Source organism: Mirounga leonina, unplaced genomic scaffold (assembly GCF_011800145.1).
Source record: "Mirounga leonina isolate KUSES-001 unplaced genomic scaffold, KU_Mleo_1.0 Mir_447, whole genome shotgun sequence".
Lineage (NCBI taxonomy): Eukaryota > Metazoa > Chordata > Mammalia > Carnivora > Phocidae > Mirounga > Mirounga leonina.
The window spans coordinates 10,856,878-10,882,657 of NW_023270757.1; the positions used below are offsets into that span (position 1 = coordinate 10,856,878).

Sequence of the window (25,780 nt, forward strand, 5' to 3'; positions counted from 1 at the left end):
AATAGAGTTCCTTCAGAGATTCAGATTGAAAAGTATATCAGAATATTTATACCTTGTCCTTTCTTTCTTAATGAACTAAAGCAAAAAAAAAAAAAAAAGATAAAAACAGAATATTTTCTGACGTTAATGGGCAGATACTAATATTGAGCCATGGTTGAGGTTTTGAAGCCATGTTTTTTTTTTAATTGTATGTATTGGTGTTTCTCAATCTGTTTTTTATACTAAGTATATACAATTAATGAGAATATATATATATTTTTTACAATAGGTTCCTGTCCTGAGACCACAGCAGGATGTGCCTTGGACAAAGGTATATTTAAAATATATTTCCAATATTCTCCATAAAGTATAAAAATACAAATGTTATAATAGTAAAAAAAATTATAAAAATTATATTAGTATAATGTGCTTATATAAATAGAAGTATAGTACATGTTCATGTATATGATAAACACTCTTTCATCTGATAAAACATGATACTAGTGAGAAAACTTTAGAATCAAAAATCTGATCACTAACTACATATCATTTCCTGATCACAGAAACCCTTAATTCATACAATGTATATTCAAAGAACTGTTATGACTAATGCCCTTGACAGTAAAACAATGGAACTATTCTATGTTTGATGGAACTTGTTTAACACAGTCTTTAATGACTCTGGTGATTAAATTATTAAAGGTAGGATATAAGCAAGTTAACTATCAGTTAAGAACTCCCTAGGAATATCTAAGTTTTGGGGGACCAGATAGTGAAATTAGTTTAAAATGGCAAGACAATTTCAGAAGAAGATGCAGACAGCAAAATAAATAGAGCTCAGTAAGAAGTATATAAATGCACTATGGGAAAGATAAGGGTGAGAGCACAAGGCCATTACAGGATGCCTTTGATTTCAAAATGGGATGCTATTTAAAATAAAATGTGGACAAAGAACATTATAAATATCATGAATCGTAATAACCTTGAATCCTGAGAGTGAGCTGAAAAGAAAAGGTATACATTGAATAAAAAGTATATAGTGGGAACTCCAGGAGTAAAGACAAAAGGAACTAAGATTCTTAGGTACTGTAAGGGAGAAAGATGAAAGAAGGAATGGGAAATGGATCCCACATACAGAAGCTATGAAAATCAGTCCTTCTCTATGGAGGAGGTAGCAAGAAAAAATTGCTTAAAGTAGCACATAAGGAATGTGAGTTCTGGGGTAAGATACTGAAAGTAGGTTTGTCATTTCTTGGGAGGTATTTAAATAATTAATGGTTTTATAAATGTTTGCTTATAGTTTCTCTAAAACTTCTCTAGATCATTTACCCTATTTTGAGTCTTTCCACCATACAATGAAATGGGTGAGGCAGTTCTTTTAGTTTTCTGTGTGATAAAGTAATCTCATATTTAAAGGAAAGTTGCAAGTTGGTTTGTGGTTATAAAAATGTGGAGATATATATATATATATTATCATTAATAATAATTGATAACCTATTTTATGCAAACATAATACTTGGGGAAATACACTTATATACTAATATTTATATTTTAAATTTGGCTCAAAACATACTGTATGTGTTCTGCCATGTTACTTCCCTATGAAAAAATAAACTTCTATAAGCATATCTATATACATATATGAATAATTGAGATTTAAAAATTGAAACATACTTCTGTTTTTTTTTTTTTCTTTTTGGAGTATGACTCGACTCTATTTTTCATATATATATATATTTTTTTTATCTTAGTCACTTTCAGTCTCCATTCAGAGACTGGTGTGACTTTAGAATATCCATGTAAAATATGCCAGCCAATGTGCTCTGCCAGACACAGAATGGCTGGCTCCAGGCACAAATCTCTGTTGTGTCAAGGCTTTGGCATGACATTTGTCAGGGAACTAAATCAAACACAGCACAATGCAAATAATCATGGTTTCTCATAGATATGCAGCCTTAACTTCAAGCCTGCTGTTAGTCACTACTACTCTTGCCCCTGATATTCTAGGGAACATTTCTGGTAATAAACTGAAAACTATGGTATTTCCTGGTGCTTCCCATTTCAAAGAAATGGGAAGATGGTGGCTTTGAAATTGAACCTTTTTATCTTTGAAGTGTGGCCCTGCCACTTACCACTGTGAAATCCTGGGCAGGCTATTTCAGATATAAAATTAATTTACTAATACTTATCACAGGGATTGCATGGGTATTGAAATGATACAATTGTCCTAAAACACCTCTTTGACCTGTTATATAATTAAATGCTATTTTACTTCTTCCTATTTTTGTAATGGTTTGGATTTTGTGTTAGCCTTCTTAATCATCTCAATCATATTATGAATGCAAGAAGAATGACTCTAATATACATTTTTAAGTTTCAGGGTGTGTAAGCATGTGCAATAATATTTGTCTTCATCTTTGGGTAGACACTTTTTCTGGTGAAGGAAGAGTTGTTGCTCATTTCTTGGTCTTTTTTTATATTTGCTTCCTTTTTTAAGAGTTGCATGTGATACAAAGGGCCTTCATGTTGCATAAGAGTGTCTGAGCCTCCTTCATTTAATTTTAGGCTTTGTTTGGGTGCTCAAAGATGGAAAAACACATTGTAAAATGTAGATGGCTTAGCAAAACTATACCTCCATAGCATACTCACACTATTTTAGTTTAGTTCAGTAGCTCAGTTCAACTTCCTTAATGAGAAGTTATTATGTGTTCTATGCACTGTGCTAGGTGCTAAAAAGGCAAAGAAGAAAGAGATGTGTTCTCTGCCTGATAAGGGCATTACAATCTTAGAAAAGAGAGGACATGTAAACACATCATTTATTTAATTAATTTTAAAAAATATTTTTATTTATTTGAGAGAGAGTGTGTGTGAGCCGAGGGGAGGGGCAGATGGAGAGGGAGAAGCAGACTCCCCTCTGAGCAGGAAGACCAACGACACAGGGCTCTATCCCAGGACCCTGAGATGAGATGCTTAATAGACTGCCGAAGGCAGATGCTTAACACGTTGCTCCACCCAGGCACCCCCCACATCATTGAAAGGGGAACCCCTTAACACTGTTGGTGGGAATGCAAGCTGGTACAGCCACTCTGGAAAACAGTATGGAGTTTCCTCCAGACATAGAGCTACCCTATGACCCAGCAATTGCACTACTAGGTATTTACTCCAAAGATACAGATGTAGTGAAAAGGGGCACATGCACCCCAATGTTCACAGCAGCAATGCTCACAATAGCCGAACTGTGGAAGGAGCCAAGATGTCTTTCACCAGATGAATGGATAAAGAAGATGTGATTCTTATATACAATGGAATATTACTCAGCCATCTGAAAGGATGATTACCTACCATTTACATCAACATGGATAGAAATGAAGGGTATTATGCTAAGTGAAATAAGTTAATGGAGAGAAAGGCAATTATCATTTGGTTTCACTCATATGTGGAATATTAGAAATAGCACAGAGGATCATAGGGGAAGGGAAGGAAAACTGAATGGGAAGAAATCAGAGAGGGAAACAAACCACGAGACTCTTGACTCTGGGAAACAAACTGAGGGTTTTGGAAGGGAGGTGGGTGGGGGGAGGGGTAACTGGTGATGGGCATTAAGTAGGGCATGTGATGTGATGAGCACTGGGTGTGCTATGCAACTAATGAGTCACTGAACACTACATCAAAAACTAATGATGTACTATATGTTGGCAAGGTGAACATAATAAAGAAAATGTAGTAACAGTACACAGGAGAAATGCCAATGAGGTGTAATTTAGAAAAGTCATTTCAATCAATCTGGCTTCCTGGAGGAGTGGACACTTCAAGTATCTTGAAAGGTGCTGATGAACTGGTCAAGTATCAGTCAAATACAGCAACAGGAGGGTGGAAAGTGGTCAAGAATAGGACTAAAACAGTGATAATAGTAATAAAGGTTTAGACTTGAAATTGGGAAGTGAAATCCTCCCACTTAGTTCTTGAAGCTATATATTTAAGATATATTTAGGAGGTTGTTTTAATGGGACTAAGATTTATCATAGCGATATTTATAACATGGCAATAGGAAACAAATTAACTATTAAATAATAGGGAAATGGAAATAAATATAATATTTAGGAGAAGATATTTTACAGTTTCTAAAATTTATAATTTAGAAGATTATTTAAGGAGAATGTGTTCTTAAAAAGTAAGACAAATTGTAAAATATTATTACAGTACCATACCTCTTTTATACATGCATTTATATAAAAGGACAGAATATTCAAATAATTATATATATAATGTCCTTTTGTTGGGGCAAAGGTTTCAAGAAGAACACATAGATGACTGTGAAGAAACCCATTCAGCATCATTAATTGTGATTATCTCTATGTAGGATACCTAGCTATATGTGTGATTTTTGCTTTCTTTTTGAAACTTTAAATGTGCCTTATATTTTATATGACAAACATGATGAACACACTCTAATGTGGCTCCCATGAGTCCTGCCTCCTGATGTTCAGACCTTGACTGTGGACAGAACTTTTGACTTGCTTCTAACCAACAGCATGTGAAGAAGATGATAGCATCTCAGTCCTTTATGTTACACTGATAGGTGTGTACAATTCTGATAGGTGTGTAATGATATCTCATTGTAGTTTTATTTTATTTTATTTTATTTTATTATTTTTTTATATCTTTTTTTTTAAATTTTATTCTTATGTTAATCCCCATACATTACATCATTAGTTTTAGATGAAGTGTTCCATGATTCATTGTTTGTGCACAACACCCAGTGCTCCATGCAGAATGTGCCCTCCTCAATACCCACCACCAGGCTAACCCATCCTCCCACCCCCCTCCCCTCTAGAACCCTCAGTTTGTTTTTCAGAGTCTATCGTCTCTCATGGTTCGTCTACCCCTCCGATTTCCACCACTTCATTCTTCCCCTCCCGCTACCTTCTTCTTCTTCTTCTTTTTTTTTTTTCTTAACATATAATGCATTATTTGTTTCAGAGGTACAGATCTGAGATTCAACAGTCATGCACCATTCACAGCGCTTACCAGAGCACACACCCTCCCCAGTGTCCATCACCCAGTCACCCCATCCCTCCCACCCCAACCCCCACTCCAACAACACTCAGTTTGTTTCCTGCGATTAAGACTTCCTCATATCAGTGAGATCATATGATACATGTCTTTCTCTGTTTGACTTATTTCACTCAACATGATACCCTCCAATTCCATCCACGTCGTTGCAAATGGCAAGATCTCTTCCTTTTGATGGCTGCATAATATTCCATTGTATATATATACCACCTCTTCTTTATCCATTCATCTGTCGATGGACATCTTGGTTCTTTCCACAGTTTGGCTATTGTGGACATTGCTGCTATAACATCGGGGTGCACGTACCCCTTCGGATCCCTACTTTTGTATCTTTGGGGTAAATACCCAGTAGTGCAATTGCTGGATCATATGGTAGCTCTATTTTCAACTTTTTGAGGAACCTCCATACAGTTTTCCAGAGTGGCTGCACCAGCTTGCATTCCCACCAACAGTGTAGGAGGGTTCCCCTTTCTCCGTATCCCCGCCAACATCTGTCGTTTCCTGACTTGTTAATTTTAGCCATTCTGACTGGTGTGAGGTGGTATCTCATTGAGGTTTTGATTTGGATTTCCCTAATGCTGAGCGATATTGAGCACTTTTTCATGTGTCTGTTGGCCATGTGGATGTCTTCTTTGGAAAAATGTCTGTTCATGTCTTCTGCCCATTTCTTGATTGGATTCTTTGTTCTTTGGGTGTTGAGTTTGATGAGTTCTTTATAGATTTTGGATACTAGCCCTTTATCTGATATGTCATTTGCAAATATCTTCTCCCATTCTGTCGGTTGTCTTTTGGTTTTGTTGACTGTTTCCTTTGCTTTGCAAAAGCTTTTTATCTTGATGAAGTCCCAATAGTTCATTTTTGCCCTTGCTTCCCTTGCCTTTGGTGATGTTTCTAGGAAGAAGTTGCATTGGCTGAGGTCAAAGAGGTTGCTGCCTGTGTTCTCCTTTAGGATTTTGATGGACTCCTGTCTCACATTGAGGTCTTTCAACCATTTGGAGTCTATTTTTGTGTGTGGTGTAAGGAAATGGTCCAGTTTCATTCTTCTGCATGTGGCTATCCAATTTTCCCAACACCATTTGTTGAAGAGACTGTCTTTGTTCCATTGGACATTCTTTCCTGCTTTGTCGAAGATTAGTTGACCAGAGAGTTGAGGGTCCATTTCTGGGCTCTTTATTCTGTTCCATTGATCTATGTGTCTGTTTTTGTGCCAGTACCATGCTGTCTTGATGATGACAGCTTTGTAATAGAGCTTGAAGTCCGGAATTGTGATGCCGCCGGCTTTGCTTTTCTTTTTCAACATTCCTCTGGCTATGCGGGGTCTTTTCTGGTTCCATAAAAATTTTAGGATTATTTGTCCCATTTCTTTGAAAAAAGTGGATGGTATTTTGATGGGGATTGCATTGAATGTGTAGATTGCTCTAGGTAGCATTGACATCTTCACCATATTTGTTCTTCCAATCCATGAGCATGGAACGTTTTTCCATTTCTTTGTGTCTTCCTCAATTTCTTTCATGAGTGTTTTATAGTTTTCTGAGTACAGATCCTTTGCCTCTTTGGTTAGATTTATTCCTAGGTATCTTATGGTTTTGGGTACAATTGTAAATGGGATCGACTCCTTAATTTCTCTTTCTTCTGTCTTCTTGTTGGTGTATAGGAATGCCACTGACTTCTGTGCATTGATTTTATATCCTGCCACTTTAGTGAATTCCTGCATGAGTTCTAGCAGTTTTGGGGTGGAGTCTTTGGGATTTTCCACAAAAAGTATCATATCATCTGCAAAGAGTGAGAGTTTGACTTCTTCTTTGCCAATTTGGATGCCTTTTATTTCTTTTTGTTGTCTGATTGCTGTGGCTAGGACTTCCAATACTATGTTGAATAGCAGTGGTGATAGTGGACATCCCTGCCACGTTCCTGACCTTAGGGGGAAAGCTCTCAGTTTTTCCCCATTGAGAATAATATTTGCTGTAGGTTTTTCATAGATGGCTTTTATGATATTGAGGTATGTACCCTCTATGCCTATACTCTGAAGAGTTTTGATCAAGAAAGGATGCTGTACTTTGTCAAAAGCTTTTTCTGCATCTATTGAGAGGATCATATGATTCTTGTTCTTTCTTTTGTTAATGTACTGTATCACATTGATTGATTTGCGGATGTTGAACCAACCTTGCAGCCCAGGGATAAATCCCACTTGGTCATGGTGAATAATCCTTTTAATGTACTGTTGGATCCTATTGGCTAGTATTTTGGTGAGAATTTTTGCATCCATGTTCATCAGGGATATTGGTCTGTAATTCTCGTTTTTGATGGGGTCTTTGTCTGGTTTTGGGATCAAGGTAATGCTGGCCTCATAAAATGAGTTTGGAAGTTTTCCTTCCGTTTCTATTTTTTGGAACAGTTTCAGAAGAAGAGGTATTAATTCTTCTTGAAATGTTTGGCAAAATTCCCCTGGGAAGCCATCTGGCCCTGGGCTTTTGTTCTTTGGGAGATTTTTGATGACTGCTTCAATTTCCTTAGTGGTTATAGGTCTGTTCAGGTTTTCTATTTCATCCTGGTTTAGTTTTGGTAGTTGATACATCTCTAGGAATGCATCCATCTCTTCCAGGTTATCTAATTTGTTGGCATAGAGTTGCTCATAATATGTTCTTATAATTGTTTGTATTTCTTTGGTGTGGGTTGTGATCTCTCCTCTTTCATTCATGATTTTGTTGATTTGGGTCCTTTCTCTTCTCTTTTTGATAAGTCTGGCCAGGGGTTTATCAATCTTGTTAATTCTTTCAAAGAACCAGCTCCTAGTTTCGTTGATCTGTTCTACTGTTCTTTTAGTTTCTATTTCATTGATTTCTGCTCTGATCTTTATTATTTCTCTTCTCCTGCTGGGTTTAGGCTTTATTTGCTGTTCTTTCTCCAGCTCCTTTAGGTGTAGGGTTAGGTTGTGTACTTGAGACCTTTCTTGTTTCTTGAGAAAGGCTTGTATTGCTATATACTTTCCTCTTAGGACTGCCTTTGCTGCATCCCAAAGATTTTGAATAGTTGTGTTTTCATTTTCATTGGTTTCCATGTATTTTTTTAATTCTTCTTTAATTTCCTGGTTGACCCATTCATTCTTCAGTAGGATGCTCTTTAGCCTCCATGTATTTGAGTTCTTTCCGACTTTCCTCTTGTGATTGAGTTCTAGTTTCAAAGCATTGTGGTCTGAAAATAGGCAGGGAATGATCCCAATCTTTTGGTACCGGTTGAGACCTGATTTATGACTTGGATGTGATCTATTCTGGAGAATGTTCCATGGGCACTAGAGAAGAATGTGTATTCCGTTGCTTTGGGATGGAATGTTCTGAATATGTCTGTGAAGTCCATTGGTCCAGTTTGTCATTTAAAGTCTTTATTTCCTTGTTGATCTTTTGCTTAGACGATCTGTCCATTTCAGTGAGGGGGATGTTAAAGTCCCCCACTATTATTGTATTGTTGTCGATGTGTTTCTTTGCTTTTGTTATTAATTGCCTTATATAATTGGCTGCTCCCATGTTAGGGGCATAGATATTTACAATTGTTAAATCTTCTTGTTGGATAGATCCTTTAAGTATGATATAGTGTCGTTCCTCATCTCTTATTACAGTCTTTGGTTTAAAATCTAATTTGTCTGATATAAGGATTGCCACCCCAGCTTTCTTTTGGTGTCCATTAGCATGGTAAATGGTTTTCCACCCCCTCACTTTCAATCTGGGGGTGTCTTTGGTTCTAAAATGAGTCTCTTGCAGACAGCATATCGATGGGTCTTGTTTTTTAATCCAGTCTGTTAGCCTGTGTCTTTTGATTGGGGCATTTAGCCCATTTACATTCAGGGTAACTATTGAAAGATAGGAATTTAGTGCCATTGTATTGCCTGTAAGGTGACTGTTACCGTATATTGTCTGTGTTCCTTTCTGGTCTATGTTGCTTTTAGGCTCTCTCTTTGCTTAGGGGACCCCTTTCAAGATTTCCTGTAGGGCTGGTTTTGTGTTTTCAAATTCCTTTAGTTTTTGTTTGTCCTGGAAGCTTTTTATCTCTCCTTCAATTTTCAATGACAGCCTAGCTGGATAGAGTATTCTTGGCTGAATATTTTTCTCATTTAGTGCTCTGAATATAACCTGCCAGTCCTTTCCGGCCTGCCAGGTCTCTGTGGATAGGTCTGTTGCCAATCTAATGTTTCTACCCTTGTAGGTTACATATCTCTTCTCCCGAGCTACTGTCAGGATTTTCTCTTTGTCTATGAGACTCGTAAGTTTTACTATTAGATGTCGGGGTGTTGACCTATTTTTATTGATTTTGAGAGGGGTTCTCTGTGCTTCCTGGATTTTCATGCCTGTTTCTTTCCCCAAATTAGGGAAGTTCTCTGCTATAATTTGCTCCATTATACCTTCTGGCCCTCTCTCTCTTTCTTCTTCTTCTGGGATCCCAATTATTCTAATGTTGTTTCGTCTTATGGTATCGCTTATCTCTCGAATTCTGCCCTCGTGATCCAGTAGTTGTTTATCTCTCTTTTTCTCAGCTTCTTTATTTTCCATCATTTCATCTTCTATATTACTGATTCTCTCTTCTGCCTCATTTATTCTAGCACTTAGCGCCCCCATTCTTGATTGCACCTCATTAATAGCCTTTTTGATTTCTACTTTGTTTGATTTTAGCTCTTTTCTTTCTCCAGAAAGGGTTTCTCTAATAACTTCCATATTTTTTTCAATCCCAGCTAGTATCTTTAAAGTGATGATTCTGAACTCTAGATCTGACATCGTACTAATGTCCGTATTGAGTAGGTCCCTGGCAGTCGGTACTACCTCTTGTTCTTTTTGTTGAGGTGATTTTTTCCGTCTTGTCATTTTGTGCAGAGGAGAATAGATTAATGAGAGAACAAAATGCTAGCAGAGTACCACGTCCCCAGAAAATATACTCTAAACAAATCAGAAAAGACCTGAAGCAGTGGGATAAGAAAGGGAAAGAGAGAGAAAAGAAAAAGAAAAAAAAAAAAAAGAAAAAGATAAAGATAAAAACAAAAACAAACAAAACAAAACAACAACAACAATAGAAAAACCAGAATGTGATCAAATATGATCTATATGGTATATAGATCAGTGCCACACACTAGATTTGGGGTGTATTTTGGTCTTTTAGAAGAAAGAGCCTCCCAAAATTTTAAAGAAAGAAAAACTTATATATGTACAAAGATAAGGGTTGATATGATGAAGGGATGGAATATGACTGTAAAAATGGAAATTATAAAAAATTTTATAAAAGGAATTGATAAGAAGTTGTTTGAAAAAAGAAAGAGGAGGATTTAGAAAAAGAGAAAAAAAAAAGAGAGAGGATGTGATCAGGCAGGGGAATAGAAAACACCATATACTAGATATTTAGGGTATATTTTAATCATTAGAAGAAACTATCTCAAAATTTTAAAGAGAGAACAACTTATATATATAAGCCAAAAATATGGGTAACTACTATGAAGGGATAGAATATGACTCTAAAAATGAAAAAATAAATTTTTTTTTTTTAAAAAAAGGGATTGATAAGATGTTGGTTGAAAAAGGGAAAAAGAAAAATTCTAAAAGAAATAAAAAGACAAAAAGGACAGTTAAAAAAAAAATAACTTTAAAAGACTAAAGAATCATGGTAAAAAAGCCGTGAATTCTATATGCAGTAGTCCCCTAGCGCTGGAGTTTTGCCGTTCTCATTGATCGGTAAACTTGGTCTTGGCTGGCTGTTCTCGCTGATCTTCTGGGGAGGGGCCTGTTGCCGTGGTTTCCAAATGTCTCTGTCGGAGGCGGAACTGCCCCGCCCTTGCCCCCTCCCAGCTGAGTAATCTGCTCTGGTTTGGTCTCCGGGGCTTTGTTCCCTGCGAGCTTTCCGTACAGCTTTGGAGGCGGAGAGTGAAAATGGCGGTCTCCCAATCTCCGCTCCGGAGGAGCCGAGAACTTGGGGCCCCGCTCCTCAGTGAGCCCCCGGAGAAAAACCGTCAGTCACTCCCGTCTCCCCGGTCTCCGGCCGCACTCCGTGCTCACCCGGCCTGTGACCGAGCGTTTCTATCTCTGGCACCCGACCCCGGGTGGTCTCCAAACCCAGCCGATCCCTGCAGTGCACTCCCGTGCGGCTCCTTCCGGGGAAGAAGGTGAGTCTCCCCGGATCTGCCGCTTGTTGGGTCCCTGCTGGAGGAGCAGGGGCCCGACTGTGCTGCGGATCACAGTTTATAGCAACCCTGAGTTGAGAGCCCGCGCCTGGGCTCCGCCTCTGCAGCCGGCTTCCCTGCTCTGTTACCTGGGAGCTCTGCCACACTCCGGCACCCCCGGTCTTTCTGTGACCCCGAGGGTCCTGAGACCACACTGTTCCGGAGGGTTCCAGCCCCCGCTTAGCCACCAGAGTGACGTCCCTCGGTGGAGCAGACTTTTAAAAGTTCCGATTTTGTGCTCCGCGGCTCTATCACTTGCCAGAAGCGGCCGACGGAGGCCCCTCCCCCGCCGTCTATCCTCCCAAATATCGCCACAGATTCACTTCTCCGCACGTCCTACCTTCCAGAAAGTGGTCGCTTTTCTGATGAGAGAGTTGTTGCTCTTCTTTTCTTCGATCTCCTGTTGAGTTTGTAGGTGTTCAGAATGGTTTGATCCCTATCCAGCTGAATTCCTGAGAGGAGACGAAATCCAGGTCTCCTACTCCTCCGCCATCTTGCTCCGCCCTCTCATTGTAGTTTTAATTTTCATTTTTCTAATGACTAATGATTTTGAATATATTTTCTTGTGCTTACGTGTATATCTTCATTGATGAAATGCCTGTTCCTGTAGTTTGTCTATTTTATAACTGGATTGTTTTCAAACTGTTGAGTTTTGAGAGCTCTTGCAAATAATGTATTTAATGTATATACATATTGGCTGATGGAGAAGGTGAAAAGATATTGGCTGGAAGTCCAGACAGGTAAGCAGTCAGGAAACAGTTGTCATATTAGTTGGAAGCTCCAGGGGGAAAGAAATAAAAATTATAAAGCTGTGATAGTCAATATGATGTAGGAGCACATCTTAGAGGACAATAACTTCAAGCCCGTGTATTTCCCTGAAGCACAGAATGGTCCCTTACCCTCAAAAATTTTATTGTATGTTAATAAATGTTCTTCCATCCCTGGATTTGAAATTTTATATGTTTTCTCATTTATCATAGACCTTTTATACTACCAGTATTTGAGTAGTTTCAAACAAATATAAAATTTTCCAGTGAAAAACTAAATTTAAGTTTGGGTGTGTGGCAAAGACACAGGGAGGAAAGAAAGGCTTGATTTGGTCAAGCTAAGATCTGCAACTCAGATTATCTACAGAAATAGGGTAGATATTTTGTGAAGAGTTCTTTCTCTAGATACTGTAAGAAAGTTCAGTTCAGAAGGGAAATCTGTTATCTGAGATGTATGGTGATACATACATAGCAGTCCAGTAAAGCAGGGTAGGTTGGGAGTTTATCATGAGCAAATGTACACCACCAGGTGGGAGAAGAAGAAAAGGAAGCAATATCTGAAAGTCTAGGAAGACTAGAGCATGTTGGTCAATTGAGGGCATCCAGTGACAAAGTAACCATTCATCATTCAAGAGAGACATTAACTATTTGAAGATATATACCTCATTTGCTGATATTTGTAGTGGACTGGGTTTATACTCAAAATTGAAAATTAATATGGTTCTGGTATAAACCAAACATAAGTCCACTCAACTGAACAGGGACCAAGAGGCTCCCCGAGTGTACGAGCTTTAACCCTTTATTTGCGGGTTGGGGGGGGGCGGCTTCTGGAGGAGAGGCCAAGACTGCAAGGGCAGTGGGAAAGAGGGAGCTTAAGTCAGTGCCTGTTTACCAGTTGTGTCTAAACTCTTTATTATTTTAATAACCAGTTCAGCCAGTACCAGAACAGACTGGTCAAATATAGCCTTGACTATATGCCTATTAGTAGAGGGTTTCAGAGCAGGCTAAGAATAAAATGACTAAAGAAAAGAAGCAAGGAACCTGCTTGCTCAAAGATAAAAACTGATAGAAGGATTACTTTTGAAAATTACTGTACTATAGAGATCATCAAAATTGACTTCATAGAAGAGTCTGAAATACTGAAGATATAAAACATGATTTTTTTTTTTTTTTCATTAAACACTATCTGCCCTGCTCTGGCAAACCTACTTCCTACTGGGTAGTGTACTTGCTACCTTCATCACATTTGGGGATCTCATAGCTTTTCAGCCACTTTTTGCTGTGACAATATCTTATATTTCTTATTAAGAATTCTGATTATTTTAATGTTTCAGCCTCATATTTAATTCATAGATTCTTGCCTTGCCTGGGTGCAGCTTAGATTTGATGTTCTAGTTTTTCTGAATATGTTTGGGGTAGTAGGTGATGGGGATGAGTGGGAGTGAAGGAATAGGAGGGTGGTACCGTATGCCCCAATTCCTCGCATTTCTTCCTCCTTTTCTTTTATTTGTTTGGGTTGGAATAGAGGAAGTAGAAGGAACACAGAATTCTCATGTGTAACTGTCCTCAGGCAAGTGGCTATCCACTCTCCCTTGGTTGTCACTGCTGCTTTATCTTTGGCCTTGAGTGCTATCTACGAATCCGGAGCCCACTTCCTCCACAAATGTGCTTTTGGTGTACTTCAGAACACCTTGTAAGGGCCACTCCCATGTAGTTGCCTAGTGTGCCAGGTCTGGCTGAGATTCAGCCTCTTTCTACGTCTCCTTACCTCTCATCCAGCTCCAATATATGGCCACATCACAGACTTCACATATGGAAAGATAGGTGATTCCCTGTTGCTCTTGATGACATAAGAATTGCCTTAAGCTAAAAGTAAACATTAATTAAAACACACAGAAGTCAATGGAACAGAAGAGAGCCTACATTGAATGATGTCTTTTTTTTTTTTTTAATAGGGAAAGGAATGGTGGTATTTTCTTTTGTAGGAAAAATTAAGTCTGGTGTGGGAGACTGTGAAATAGACATAAATGTGTGTGTGTGTGTGTGTGTAAAAAATTATTTTTTAATTTTTTCCACTTTGCTCTTGAGAGGAGAGCTGAGTAGTTCAAATACAGCCTAAACCCATTAGGCTGTCCTTGCAATGCACCCAACCAGGATTATTTGGGAACTTTTCCCAGCAGTGCTAGAGGTTCACCAGCAGAAATGGCAATGGGGATTATCCAGTGTAAACCTTACCAAGTTGATAATCATTATAAGTCAAAGAGATCAGCGATTGTAGGGTGCTATTAAGAACATCCAGGAAATGGTTTTCCATGTGCTCCAGACTGTGTAAGGAGAGAAGTGAAGCCAAAATAATGATGACAAGCTTGCAGAAAACAGGAGAGTCAGAATTCTTGGCTATGAAAATTCTGCAAGGTAGAAAGATCCATGTTTATTTGGGGAAACTGAGTCATAAAGCTCATAAGTAAATATGTGACAGGTAAAATTCATTTGCACTGATTCCAAATACCACATTCTTTATATGAGGTTATAATAGCTAATATAGAAAATTGGAATAGAAGAATTGGGATATAAGCTGGGTTTGATTAAAGAAGAAATAATTATAACAAATCCTTATTCTCAATTTCTAACTGCTTTAGAAATTGTTTTCTTTTCTCTACTGAGAGATAATTGAACAAAGAAAACCTCACAAGATTTATAAAAAACGTCTTCCTTTTTTCAAATTCAGAAAGTTAATCTTCTCAGTTGTTTTTGAAAGACTTATTTAAGCCCAGAAGCTGCTGTGCTAAAAATTGCAGAATGTCAAATCTACACTCCCCTATACATTTTGTGTTTTATCATAAAATTTAAATAGTTATATGTGCACATAGCAGAGCTATCATTTGCATGAAACTTAACTAAAAAGTAAATACTCAATGTTTCAAATAGAATATAAAAGGTGTAATTGCTTAGTTCCTTTTCACTTTTACTCTTTCTATTATGAACAAGTGCTAAGGAAATGATCACAAGGGGAATTCCAGGCAACTGTTCTGTCTTTATTATATTGCCTGAATTCCTGCGAAGTTTGGCTGATATACTAAGTAGATCATCCAAGTGGTGAAAATAATTCTGTAATAAACATTATTTTCAGAGCTTTGAAGAAAACAGTTATTCCATAAACGTGTTTTATGAAACACGTCCTTGTAGAAACACTCCAGGTAAAATGGGTTCCAGGAAAAAAGTAATTTGAGAAACACTACTTACGACACCCCTATATACCAAATTGTCCTATGGGAGATTTAACGTGTTTATCAGCACAAGACACTGAATATTTCTGCAGCAAAAACTATTAGTTTTGTTTCATCTAGCAAAACTTGAACTTAATATAACCATGTGGGAAGCAGTATTTTGTATTAGTCTAGAGTGTGGTCTCTGGGGTCAAACTGGGTTTAATTCCATGCTCCACTTTTTTTAATTGAGAAAAAATTTACATAATATAAAACTAACCATGTAAGGTGACCCTTTAAGTGTTATTTAGTACATTAACAATACATTCACAACTTCTATCTAGTTCCAAAACATTTTTATCACTCCAGAAGGAACCCTGTACTCATTAAGTAGTTGCTCCCCATTCCTCCATCCCCCACCTGCTCCACTCTGACAAATTGTGGGAACATATATCTACTTACACTCCTTGAGACTCTGTTTTTTTTCAGTATAAAGACAGGAATGGCTTTCACCTTACATGGTAGGTGTAAGGATCCAGTAAAATAATCCATACAGTGCACTTAGAATACTGTAAGTATTAAATACATGTTTGATAAAATGTTCAACTTATTTGGTCCTCTTTAGCATCCATGGAGTAATTGTTGGAGAAAGTACTTTAAAAAAAAATGTTGATAAAGTCTATAGAACAGGAAAAGACCTCTAAGAAGCTTTACACCAAGGATTCCTTAGGTGCTGATGAATCTCATATGACACTCTGGTGCTCCAGAAAACTGAGAATTAGCACCCACGTTTATCTCTGTGTTTCCATATAATGTTTATAGCTAAAGTGGTTTAGAGGTAGAAGTTAGAGCAGAGAAGTGTTGAGGGAGGGACAGAAGTCCCCAGGAATTAAGACATGAATGAAGGAGATGAAACAGCTGACACCAGCAATAACCTAAGTCTAATTATTTTCCAGTTCATTCCATAGGTATTCATGATTATGAGATTTTTTTAAAAGTGCCATTGACGTGGAAAAGCAACATGTAAAAATATAAAATCATGCATAAGCATATGTTTATATTTATGTAAATACATGCAAAATTAATTTTATATAAATGGAATCATAGTCTACAATGGGTGTACATCTCTAGAAGAATTTTCACTGAAATGAGAGCAGTAATTGCCACGCTGTATCAGAAATTCAGGTGTTTTTCATTTGCCTCTGTAATCTTTTCCATAATTTGAAATTTTCTACATGACTATATGCTATCTCACTAACAGAAACAAAGCAAAAACGCTATAACCATTTAATAATAGATACACATTACAACCAAACCTTGTTTGATATTTTTACCTGACTTGTCTTGATAATTGCTGGAAGACAAACCCTTAAGTGTCAAAATGATTCGGAGCCTGAAGCAGGTTCACTTGGTTCCAGGTGGAGACAGAAGAAAGAATAAAGGAGTTTGTGGAGCCTTCTTTTCCCCCATCAGTACGAATTACTCTTGAACCCTGGTAATATACAGCAAACTGGAGCTGTCAATTTCTTCTTCCTCTCTTTCTAGTTCAGTCTGTCCAAATTAAAAAACAAAACAAAACAACAACAGCAACAACAAAAAACCCTTTCCCCTCAGAAACATGATATATCATTGATTTATAATTCCTTTACAAATTCTACAAAATATAATACACTCAGTGATTTTAAAGGAAGAGAAGAGTTTATCTACACAGACAAGTTTTATTTTCTGTTCCTGATCTTCAGTCTGTACTTTCTTCATTTGCCTCCTGAACCAAAGGGTGTAAGCTCCTGCAGTGGTTCTCAAACTCGAGTGTCTTCATAGGAATCATCTGAGAGCTTGTTTAAAATGCAGATTCTTGGACCCCACCCAACAGTTGCTTATTCTTGAGAATGAGGTCTGGGAATCTCCAGGTTACAACAGTCAAGATGATACTGAGGCATGTGATTCATGGATTACACTTTGAGAAACATTGGAAGCTCAATGGCTAAGCTGCTAGCAAAACTGTGATTTAAAAAAAATAATTTCTTCCAGTCATTTATCTTCTAAAAGCATCGGTAATTCTTTTTAGCTCCTCTCCTTGAAAATGTGTTTGGTTCAGGTAGAACATGACAGCTTATCTATCATAATAATCACATGGACCATCCCCAAATGCCAATGCAGAAATGATGGAACAATTACTTTTCATTTCATTTCTTTATAGAATAAATATAATCCAATTGCTTATGACAAGTGAAAGAATCAAATCTTCAATTACATTTTGTTATTAGATTGATGTGATTTCACCAAAATAGTCTTGTTTGCAATAAATCATTTAGTACATAGTTTGCAATTGCAATATAATATTTAATTTATATAATATATCTATAGTTTAGGATTTTTCTTTAAAAGGTCTCAGATGTGCTAACACATTTTCCCCTAAACATCTCTGAGAAGCAGATAAGAACTGCTGTTATTTATCACCAATTGCAGAGAGATTGAATCACTGAGTTATTAAGTAACTTGAATAGGGTCACAGAATCAGTGATTAAGTCAGAACAAACACTTCATCTCCTAACTCTTTGATCAGTAATTTTCTCAACAAAACTTGTTGTGTATATCTCTACTTGTAAGAGTTTACAAGTCATTCAATTTCCTGAGAGATTCTTCATTATGGACATATGAGAATTTGTACCCTCTAGAAGGTTGAAACCTAGAAGTGGAAAATCATATTAAAGACAAGTCTTTATTTTTCAAACTTTTTAAAAAATCCTTTGAGTGTTCTTGCCACTATTCCTATTTCACAGAGTACTTCATTCATTCATTCATTCATTCATTCACTCATTCAGTCAAGGAGCTGATATTTACTGTGCATATGTAATATGTCTAACACACTGCAAATAAACAGGACATTATCCTTGTTCTGCGTTTGTGCAGTCTGATAAAGAAACAGACACACAGATGGGTATTAAAGAGGGCATGTACTGAATGGAGCACTGGGTGTTATACGCAAACAATGAATCATGGAACACTACATCAAAAACTAATGATGTAATGTATGGTGATTAACGTAACATAATAAAATAAAAAATATATATATATATCTAAAGAAACAGATACACATACAAGTGGTATGATCTAACAGTTGCTTTCTTGGAGCTAGGTATTATGTGCAAAGTGGCTTAGGGTAAGAATCCCTGAGTCCTTTTCTTCTCAGAAATTAGGAAATTTGAACTAAGATTTGAAGGAAGGGCAAGAATTTACATGGATTCAAAGTGAGGATAAGGGCATGGTCAGGGGGAAAACAGGGAAACTTTAAACATAATGTAGTCATATCCCATCTAAGATGTAAGTGCAGATTTCTAGATTCAAAATTCAGAGGGTATGGAACCTGGCATCTTCCAAGGAGAACAATGTGGATCATACTCAGAGAAATGATCTTTAACACCTTGAGCTTTCCCCATTAAAACCATTATCTCTCTGGCAACCATATTGATTTAGAAAACTAGATTTCTCTTCATTATACAATGTATACAAGCAAACACAAAAGAGAGCTAGTGTTTTTAAATGGTAAAACTAAACAAAGGGAGCACTTACTTCCTAGGCTGGTCTTGTATGCCTCAGCCTGAAGGGTATTTTTGTAACCAAGTAAGAAGCCCTCAAAATATAATGGAAACACTGACAGACACTTAACTATACCAGCTCTGGTGGGTACAGTCATAATTCACTTCATAATACAAATTGATATGTTGTCCAGAGGGGTCCCTGCATTGGTGTTATTGAGTGTCTTTTGAAAAGTTCTGGTTCTGGGCTATGAAGCCATAAAATGAAACTGAATGATTCTCTCTGAAATAGTTTCTGAACGAGGCCCCTCAATTACAGTAGTGCTATCCTTAGGGCAGGCAACATGGAAATGTCCTACAAAGACTGGGAATATAAAATAATAAACCAAAGTGAAGACAAACAACGAAACAAAGTTTGTTGTATTAAAGTCTAATATTTCTTCCCACAAGGTCTACTTAAAAGTTGAACACACCAGAGGTGAAAAAGGGCAGCTTGTTTTAAGTGGGGTTAGTTGTTAAGCAGGTTAGGAGTATAATCTGTATTTGCAAAATCATGGGGCAGGCCAAAGTTCAGCCATCCCAGTGATCTTGATGGCCAAAGTGTCCTATGTGTTTTATAATATAATGCAAATGACTTCAATCTGAGATAGCCACATTTCCAAATACCATCTAGGGCTTTAATAACTTGTCCTAGAAAGGTCCTGCCAGGCCATGTTTAATGGATCTTCTAAACAATGTAAAAAGATTTCTCTAAATGGGTTATACAGCTTATAATTTTAGCGTAAAAATAATTGTCCACTGTCCCCACTACTGCTCCCTTCTCAAATGCAATTTTTGAGGCTTTTTATTGAAAATGTTATGTCACTTTCTTCTTTTTCGATCTGAATCCTTCCAACCTTGGTCTTAAGATTCCATTTTAAGAGTTGTGGTTCTGGCAATTAGAAAAGCTCCACAAAATTCAGAACATAACACAGAATCCTGAAAGACACACTGAATTTTCATCAGGAAATTAGGAGACAAGGATTCTAGTGTCACTTTTCCAATGTGAACTATAACCTTGAGTTCACTGTAATCTTGACGGGACTCAATTTGCTCATCTCTAAAATGAAGGTCACAGACTATCTCTTTTCATCCTTTAATGTTGTTCCATAGCACCATTTAAGCTTGCTAATGTATTACTTAAATATTGAAGTCCACATTACGCCTTATGGAATAGCATAACTGGCAAGATTTTCCTCTCAATTACTTGTGCTAATGGGGGCCAAAATGGCATGGATACTTTAAATTCACAGATAATCCCCAAACTTCAATTTAGCTAAGTGTTTCAACCTCCTCTCCTGACAAAACTTTTACAGGGAATTCAAACAATTAGCACACACTGGCATGAGATTTATCTCCTTTATAATTCCTGCCTTCCATATTGCCTTACCTCCAGGAAATTTCAATATCTAAATTTCCAAAAATAGAAATGAGGGGTAAATCAAGTATAGCTTGTTGCATGACTACTTATCAGTTACGGTTCAAAATATTCCAACACTGTTACTATTAATGACAATTTATAAGGGGCTTATCCTATGTCAGGTGTATTGCAAATCATTTTATTTAAACCCCAGGATCACCTTGTTAGGTAGTCTGTTAGTTTCCTAGGGCTGCCATTACCAAGTGCCATAAGCTGAGTGGCTTAAACAACAAGGAATTTATTGTCTTACAGTTCTGGAGGCTAGAAGTCTGAAATTAAGGTGTCAGCAGGACTGGTGTCTTCTGAGGGCTGTGATGGAGAATCAGTTTCAGGTCTCTTTCCTAGCTTCTGGTTGTTTTTTTTGTTTTGTTTTGGCAATTTTTTTGGCACTCTTTGACTTATAGATGTGTCCGTCTGGTCTCTGCTTTCATCTTCACATGGAAGTCTCTCTGTGTCTCTTTCATATGGTGTTATTTTCATAAGGACCCCATTCATATTGGATTAGGGGCCCATCCTATTCCAATGTGAATTTGTTTTAACTGGATTACTTCTGTAAAAGACCCTATTTCCAAATAAGGTTACATTTGGATGTACTGGGAGTTAGAACTACAAATATGTCCTCTTATGGTGGGACACGACTCAATCCATAACAGGTTAAGTATTATGCTTACTTTGTAGATAAGGTGGCTTAGGTTACAGTGTTGAGTTAATTTTCCCGAGGCCACAAAACCAGTCAGTGGTGGAGCTGGGATTCACATCCAGATTTGATGGTTTCATTTATTGTTTAGCAAATTATCTTGGTACTTGAAAAGAAAAGTTCTGTCAGTCTCCCAAGGCTAAGAATATTGAATATAACCTTTTGGACAATTTCAGTATTGCAGAGGATTCAGCAACAGTGACCAACATCCAGGATTCATTGATGGCACCAAGGATCACTCTGCACTTGTCAGTACTGATTCTTAAGAAGGGTCTCCAAACCTGGCCTGTATAAAAGAAAGAAAGAAAAAATCCTGGACCCCAAGTCATCTTGAAGGGGACCCATACATATATAATAACACTGAGAGATCTAATAATGGAGAGTGTCCTTGTAAAAAAGATTTTCTAATGAAGTATAATTGACATACATTTGTTTCAGGTGTACAACATAATTGACATTTGTATACATTGCAAAATGATCACCACAATTAGTCTAGTACCATCTGTCTCCATACAAAGTTATAACTTTTTTGTGATGAAAACTTTTAAGATTTACTTTCTTAGCAACTTTCAAATTTGCAATATAATGTTACTGACTATAGTTACCATACTATATGTTACATTCTCATGACCCATTTTTTAATAAGTCAAATGTGTACCTCTTATTCACCTTAACCTATTTTGTCCACTTCCTTAGCCTCTCCCCCTTGGCAACTATCAAAGTATTCTCTTTATATATGTGAATTTTGTTTTGTTTGTTCATTTGTCTTGTTTTTTAGATTCCACATATAAGTACAATTATACAGCATTTATTTTTCTGCCTGACTTACTTCATTTAGCATAATACTTTAAAGATCCCATGTTGTTGCAAATGGAAAGACTTCATTCTTTTATTGACTGAATAGTATTCCATCTTATATATATATTCATATATATGTGTATATATATATACACACACACATATATTATTCCTATATATATATATAGGAATATATATATATATATATATATATATATATATATATATATATCTCACATCAATCACATCGTCTTTATCCATTCATGCATCAATGGACACTTAGGTTGCTTCTGTATCTTGGTATTGTAAATAATGCTGCAATGAACATAGGGATGCATATATCTTTTTGATTTAGTGTTTTTGTTTTTTTTGGATAAATATCCAGAAGTGGAATTGCTGGATCATATGGTATTTCTATTTGTAATTTTTTGAGGAACCTCCACACTGTTTTCTCTAGTGGCTGCACTAATTTATATTCTCAGCAGTAGTGCACAAGGGTTCCCTATACTCCCCATCCTCACCAACACTTGTTATTTCTTGTCCTTTTGATAACAGCCATTCTGACATGTGTGACGTGGTATCTCTTTGCTTTGATTTGCAATTCCTGACGATTAGTGATGTTGAGCATCTTTTCACGTGTCTTTTGGACATCTGTATGTCTTCTTTAGAAAAATATCTATTTAAATCTTGTGCCCACTTTTTAATTGGATTGTTTTTATTGCTACTGAATTACTTGCATCAATGCCTTATGGTTTTTAGTTACAAATTTTTACCACCTTGTTTAAATTTATTCCTAAGTATTTTATTCTTTTTGAACAATTATAAAAGGGATTGCTTTCTAATTTCTCTTTTGGATAATTTGTTTTTAGTGTATAAAAATGCAATAGAGGGATGCCTGGGTGACTCAGTTGCTTAAGCGACTGCCTTCGGCTCAGGTCATGATCCTGGAGTCCCAGAATCTGGTCCCACTTTGGGAATCCCTGCTCGGCGGGGAGTCTGTTTCTCCCTCTGACCTCCCCACTCTCCTTCTCTCTCTTTCTCATTATTTCTCTCTCTCAAATAAATAAATAAAATCTTAAAAAAAATAGAAATAAAAATGCAATAGATTCTAGTATATTCATTTTGGATCCTGCAAATTTACTGAATTTGCTTACCCTAACAGTTTTTTGATGGAGTCTTTAGGGTTTTCTATATATAAAATTATGTCATCTACAGATACTGATAGTTTTACATCTGCCTTTCTAGTTTAGATGCCTTTTACTTCTTTTTCTTTCCTAATTGTTCTAGTTGGGACTTCCAATACTATGTTGAATAAAAGTGGTGAGAGTGGGGAAAAGAAATTTAAACATTCGGTATTTACTTAGTAGGTAATTGGTAAACAACACCTAGCAGCATTATTTTGTTTTATCGTGTGTGTGTGTGTGTGTGTGTGTGTGTGTGTTTCACACTCTCCTGTGGCAGCCAAGGGACAATTAACATTCTGCAGTTATATAAGAAGTTGCATTGGTAGATCAAATTTAGCTGTCATCACATTTCTGATCTTTTCCCCCTGTTCTGCTTTATGGCCCTTAAGGGATTGGTGCTTGTGAAACTGGCTGGCTGCCCATTAAAACTTGGTGTTTGTGAAACTTGGCTCTGCCCTGAGTACCTTTATTTACTATCCTGCACATAAGTGGATGAGATAGAACCTTGGGAATTTGGAGGGAGCAGAAGGGCTTCAGGAACTAGGAGAGGAAATACACAAATGTAATGATTAGGGTGAAAAGGAACGCTTCCATTAGGTCCTTGAGTCTCTGGAGTCCTCAGGTTCCTCCAACAAATAACCCTTATTTTTTAATAGTTTACCAAATTAATCCCTCACCTTAAGATTTCTTACAGTGTTTGGATAACATAACTGATATTTTGCTATACGGGGAATTACTTATGTTATTTTTAAGTGAAAAACTGGGAAGTTAAAGGGACATTAGCTATTCACAATTTAATATGAATTATTATGTTCAGCCTTCACTTTAAAGAACACTCACTGAGATTAATTACAATGAAATAAGTTGAAATCTTGATGTGTGAGTGGGGAAAAGGAAAGGATAAGTAGGTTGAGAATGCGTTTATTCAATGAGGAGAGTTTATGGTGGAGGCATTTGGGTTTGTGTATGGCTATTTCTTTTTGCATTGATGCTATAAACTAAACTTATAATCTATTTTTTATTTACTTTCTAATTGAAGAAAAGCAAAACTATTTTTGTTAAATAATTTAACATTTTATTTATTAAATTTCAATAATAGATACATGGAATACATAATTCTTAGAATAAATTTAAATGTCTAAATAATTATCACCTTTGATTGCACTTAGAATATGCATTGGGAAGACGAATGAAGGAGTTGACATAATGGCAAAATCTTTGCAATTTGTTTTAGTAATGGTTGGTAAACCAGGGGTAATGTTAAGTAGAACAGATTTACATTAATCATACAAAGGGTGATTTTTCACAGTTGTTATCAATTAAAATACTAATTTCCAAAATCCCATAGCTGCTTCGTTAAGAAGTGCTATGCATGTAGTTTCATATACAGTAGTCAACATATCAGCACCCTTTATTATTTTATATAGGTAATAAAAATGGTTGCTGGTTATCTGAAGTGACTTTAGCTGAATCCAAAATTTAACTGAATCCTCCTCTACCTCCTCCTTCTCCTCCCCCTACTCTTCCACGTTCTCCTCTTAATGGATGAGAAATAAGAGGAAGAATTATTAAACTAAGAGCAGTTCTAATAACTATACTCTTAACTTTTATCTTATGAGTTTTCCAAATGAGCTGTCAGACTCTTAATATAAATCCATTCCTGAGGTCTTTCTTCCTCAAAAAAAAAAAAAAATAGAACACACAAATAATTTATTATTAAAAAAATCATACCTCCTCCACTGACCCTGAAGTGTATACACTCTGTAGATTCTATATAGAATATTGTCTTGTTATGGAGTCTTGAAAGGAATTTAGACTGTTAACAATGATTGATCTGATAGTAATAAATATTTGGTAATGTCACCCGGTGTTTTATTATATTCACTGTTGTTAGGGTTTAGGGAATCAATAAATAATACCCTGTTATTGGGGCGCCTGGGTGGCTCAGATGGTTAAGCGTCTGCCTTCAGCTCAGGTCATGATCCCAGGGTCCTGGGATCGAGCCCCACATCGGGCTTCTGGCTCAGCGAGGAGCCTGCTTCTCCCTCTGCTTCTGCCTCTCTCCCTGCTCATGCTTTCTCTCTCTCTCTCTGTATCTCTGTGTCTCAAATGAATAAATAAAATCTTTAAAAAATAATAATAATACCCTGTTATTCCCCTCCTGAGTTTAAAATCAATTCAGAATTAAAGCCCAGGAGACAGACAAATGGAGGTCAAGTAGTCAGTTTTCTTATAAACATGATGAGAAAATGTGGTTTTAAAAGTGTAGGCAAATTGGCTCCACCACTAAGTTAAACAGACCTTCTAATTTAGTCATTGGCATGTCTGAACACCAAATGCCTCCTCAACAGGGCCAAGTTGGCCCCTTTAAGTTTATTGCATGGCATCAGAGAAATTGACTGAGATATGAGGACCAAGAAGCACTGAAAGAGGCAAGAGGCCGGAAGGTGCCGAGCTAGATGTGCTCAGTGCCTTCTGCCAAACTTTGGGAACAGTGGAGCTGGGAGAAGGCCAGGTGGGTTGCTCTAATGGAGACCCTCATGAAAACAAGAGACGGGGAGAGGGAAGAGTCTACTCATCCTCTATCTAGTGGTTCTCTTAACCTATATTGAGCTTCCCCACACTACTCATTTCTTCTATTGCAAATTATTATTATTCATGTTGTCAATTACAGATTAAAATATTATGTGAAAAATGAGTATCAGTATATATAGACAATAATAGAATGTCTCTGAGATAAGAAACATCAAATATGAGAGTATAATTTTTCCATTATTGAATTCCTAGATATTGATTAAAATTCCCATAATTAAATGACAGTGCTATGTGAAAATCCAAATAAAAAGCCAAAATTGCCTAGTTAAGTCCAGAGAATTAAAGTCCAA

At 36.8% G+C, this 25,780-nt stretch overlaps 1 long non-coding RNA gene across 1 annotated transcript in view; it reads left to right on the plus strand.

The window, feature by feature from the left end:
* LOC117999073 overlaps positions 1–25,780 on the plus strand; it is a 663,845-nt gene that overhangs the window by 613,773 nt on the left and 24,292 nt on the right. The window contains exon 4 of the long non-coding RNA XR_004676203.1: positions 269–310. This is a non-coding gene — a long non-coding RNA (uncharacterized LOC117999073). The remainder of the gene's footprint in view (positions 1–268; positions 311–25,780) is intronic.